Genomic DNA, 4437 nt, shown 5'->3' with positions numbered 1-4437 from the left:
CAGTCTTTTTCTATGTCTTGCATTGTGGCTACTTTGGATTTCAGGACATTAAAAACTTCATGAAGAACTCCAGGCAAAAATTTAATATTTTGAAGCCTTCGTATTAATGTCCTATTGCATGGCAGTGGATATGATAATGATCTTAATAATTCATAGCCTGCTGTTCCACATGCGTGCTTTATTTGAAGGGCCTCTCGAATAGTCTTCTCAGACCACTTAAGGCCCTTCGTAGTTTTCACCGTCAAAGCCCTTCTCTGGTCGTGTTTGAGGAACGGTAATTGTTCCAAGGTTATCATTTTTTGTTGTGGCGACTGTGACTTCTTTACAAGACTGCGCAGTTTTCTCTTTGTTTGCTCGTGAAGCCTCTGTAGGTTTCTGTACTTTTGGGCCAAGTCCTTATTTCTCTTTCTCAGCTCAGCATTCTGTCTTTGAAGAGACAAGTCAGTTGAAGCCGTACTTGAACCAAGTGTGAATGCAGCTTGAGGTATTTCTTTACTTGATCGCTCATTACTATGCTGTGACCTTTCAGCGCTTAAGGATTCGGCCTCCATGGGTGAAGCTGCGGGCAGAGGAAGTCGACTTGCATCAGTGGAATCTTCCCCACTGGCTTTATCTGTTCTCAGAAAGGAATGGGCAACGCTGTCTGCATCGATAACAGTGTCGACAGCTTTGGGCGGCAGCAAGGTGGTTGTTAAAGGTAGATCATACCCTGGTACCTGAGCACATTGTAGTGGACTGACAGTGTCCTGGGAACTCATGCTGTCACTCACAGCCGAGTCTTGTGTTTGTTCGGCTGTTGATGCGAAGACAGGCTCTAGAGCAGCACTACCACATGGTTCATTTCCGGTGGGGTCAAGTACTGGGCTTTGCGTTGGCGTGGCCGGACGAAAGCAAGACCGCTTCTTCGGAGGCTTCCGGTGTTTCGGGATGGCTGAAATAAAAAATTCAGTCAATAGGGTAGCACTACACTCAAGAACTGCAGAAATTCTGCATTTACAGAAGAGCAACCTAGTACCTGCATAAAACTTCCAAATAAACTTCAGGAGTAGTAATATCAGTTGGGTTTTAAGATCCCAAAGCTGTACTGGGGGGCTTTAGATTTCTTACCGCCAGTGCATATTTAACAGCGTCGGAAAGCATGCTACAACTGGCAATGATTCAGTCGTGCAAAATTGTGCTCAACAGCAGGTTGTGTTAGCAGCTGAGGTACCATTGATGCAACTAGAATTACTAATCGTCCTGAATTTTGCCATTTTAGCTTCTGTGCCAGGTGACATAGAACAAATGAGACAGCACAGTATGCAGTCTGCTTTAGGATATTTGTTTGATTCTAGACGCCCCCTTTCTCGCAGGCGTCGGGTGAATTATAAAGAAAAAACGATGCTATACAAAGTATAAACACACTATAGGTGGCCTTGTGCTCTTTGAATACAAGGCTATATCTGTGTGTTACGTTTTGGATCTTAGTATCATATATATGAGTGCATTCAATGTGTAGAGAAGATAAACAGTAGTCCCTTAGGGAAGCAGTGGGTGTTCAAGAAAAGCAAATATAGTAGGGGTAGGCAGAGAGTTAGGTGGCAAAAGTTTTGTTTAGTGCCATACTTTATACCTTTATGGCTTACACGGAAGATTTCAATTGTCATTCATTCATTTTTTTTTTCAATCTACAGTGAAAAATGAGCCAGAGGTAATGCAGAAGCCGTTAAAACACGGCTTAAGGTGATTTTATGTTTGAAGGTGCTGTTCGAGTGCATGATCCTACAATAACGTGCAATATACATATTTTTTTATGCCCGCGATTTAGTTTTACAAGAAATGAATTGCATGGATCCCAACAAATTTCTAGCTAGGGATCTAGATGCTGATGCAAACATGCGCTGTAGGAATGCTTGGATATAAAAGCCATATCAATAGACCAAGAAGTTTGTGTGGATAATGTGGCCACAGATGGCACAGGAACCGGTTAAAGGGAAGTCAGTAGGATAGGCTTCGTCCTGCTATGGACCTTGAAATGCTGATGGTGATGAACCTTTCTTTGCAGCCTTCTAAAAGCAGATGAGCGCACATTTTTGAGCTTGCACAAAGCAACCACAGCACTACCGTATACGTGTAGACAAATTTCTTTGCAAACATTTCATATGAATGAGGCAGAGTTGTATTTAAGAGATGGATCAAAATTAGAAGCTTACCTCGATAAGTAAAAAGTGTGGGAACCGCATCCGGCCTTAGCTTCTTTAAGCCATCCTGTCTGTTTTGCTCGAAACTTGTTTCTTCAAAATGTGCCTGAAATGAATGGCAGCAAGTACTTCATAAGCATCAAGAAGTATATTCATACCTGCACATAACTGTGACAAATGCTGCAAACCGGAACATGACTAGCGTTACAACTACAGAGCTGTTTCTACCTGCTGTAATGTTTTCACATGCTGTCTTTTACCAGGCTATAGTGCCAAGCTAAAAAAACTGGATAAGGGCTTCCTAAAGGCTTCATATGCATGCCAGTAACCGGGCATATACAAAATGTGTTCTTTTAGTCTGATCTTGGGTTTCCAATCTTTTTCTACCGAATAGCGTCGTACAGCAGAACGGTGCCTAGATAACCAGACCTGACTGAAAATAAGTTCCTCCGACCACAGCGCTCACGAAACAGCGAACGCGTACAATGTCAGAGAGATGTAGAAATTTATTTTCACTACCTCAGTCATGTTCTCTGACATGAGTCTTGGCGCATGTATTACAGCGCAAACAAGGAAGCGGGCGCCATTATATCGTGAGTGCACTGGCGTGAGAATTACAGTCAGCGAGGGCGAATGCGAACCGTTGCTTCTCGCCCTTGGTGCTCGAGGCACGCCGCCAGCGCATCTAAAAACTAACGAGAAGATTGCACCCACGCCCGCAATGCGTAGCCTGTTATCAAACCCACGCCGCGCACGCCGTTCGAGGCGGCCGTGGTTTAATTATCGCAAACGTGAAGCACAGTACACCAAACATAACAAGCGAGCAGGTAACAAAAGAGAAAAAGGTACGGTACTCACAGAACATATGCGAGAAGCAGCAGTGGGTTCCCAGCAGTCTCGCTTTACTTGTGCCAGCCAACGTTTTCTTCGGTTGGAGTCAGCCGGGAAACGAAACATCCGTGTGCCCTTCCTGCAGTGGTTCGAGCACTGCGGAACGCAACACCCGGGCATTGCTGCTGCGTAAGCTTCCTGGCGCACTTAGTGCAACAACCGACAACATATGACTGTCCCACTCAACGATGAACGGCGATGAAGACGCAACTGCTGCAGCAGCTAATGCGCGCCTATGCACGGCGGGGACCAAGATGGCGCGGCGTCTTCCCGTAACCATGACAACACACGCGCTGGCAACATGGGTCTTAGCGGGAGGCGGCATGTGCTGTGTCAAAGGAAGTCACCACCCTAAGCCGGGAGGGGGCGCGACATGTAGGCTCCCTAGCCATGGCCAAGCTGCGCTGCCGCTGGTGGTAATAACGTTCATGCAACGAAAAGAAAAAACAATATATCAAACGATTCAGGTTGTCAGCTAAAAAAGCTACCGTAAAATTAAATACATCTTATATGTTTTTGCCGTTGTGCGCCTTTGCGACATCAGCGACGTGAGCTTGAGCGCGAATACGCGAATGGCGCTATGAATTTCCCGTGTAGCTCCGTAAATTGCAAATGGCGTGGCGGCGCCGCTAACTTTTTGACATGCTTGCAGAGGTAGTCGGTGCGAACAGTTGGGAGTTCCATCGACTGGAATTGCTCAAGGAAAGTCAGGGGCACTGCATTTTTATTGTTTCTGTGCATTGCGAGTGACTTTGGCGGCAGCCACTCGGCAACGTCTCCGGTTTGGCGAACTTGTGAGAAGGTGAGCCTTTTGTTCTCAAATTTTGAAAGCGGTTTTTTGTTTGTATTGTAACCGTGCGTCTCGTCGCATGTTATGTTCACGATAACATCAGTACAACGTGCATGCGCTTTCTGTCTCTATTTAGAGTAATATTGGTCGATCAGCGTAAACTTTTGGATTCAATTAAGCACGAACTGTCCATGTTGGTACTGCGTGTCGAATGTGTTTTGAGATGATTCTGAGCGGGAGATGGTGTTCTGATAATTTGTGAACTACCAGATATAGTCTAGAGATTTGAAACCATTTATCACACTGAAACAAAGTTGGAAAACTGTTTTGTGTTCATGCATCTGCTGTCCTTAAACTTGACTTTTCGGCAATCATTCGCATGGCTCCTTTGGATCTGGAAAATTGACTACTGTGTCTAGGGGTGCCTGGTAGCAGAGCTCCTGGGGACGCCCAGTGGGTCATTTGTTTGTACAAGTGCCCCGTACCACAGGTACCATTCCTGACATTTTTTCCCTGTCCGTTAACCTCATATTCCTTGCAAAGATTACAGTATGTAATCAGGTAGTAAAAAATTTG

The 4437-nt window shown here is 45.2% G+C and overlaps 1 long non-coding RNA gene across 1 annotated transcript; it reads right to left on the bottom strand.

Moving 5' to 3' along the window:
- Nucleotides 1-522: 522 nt before the first annotated feature.
- Nucleotides 523-3410, bottom strand: LOC144131568 (uncharacterized). Its single transcript, XR_013314703.1, has 3 exons — nt 3039-3410; nt 2193-2286; nt 523-931 (listed from the first exon to the last, which is right to left on the bottom strand). It is a non-coding gene; the product is annotated as an uncharacterized LOC144131568 (long non-coding RNA).
- Between the last annotated feature and the right edge of the window lie 1027 nt (nt 3411-4437).

This window comes from Amblyomma americanum, chromosome 1 (genome assembly GCF_052857255.1).
Source record: "Amblyomma americanum isolate KBUSLIRL-KWMA chromosome 1, ASM5285725v1, whole genome shotgun sequence".
Classification (NCBI taxonomy): domain Eukaryota; kingdom Metazoa; phylum Arthropoda; class Arachnida; order Ixodida; family Ixodidae; genus Amblyomma; species Amblyomma americanum.
Note: the sequence above shows the minus strand (reverse complement) of the source record. Positions and strands in the feature narration are given on the sequence as shown.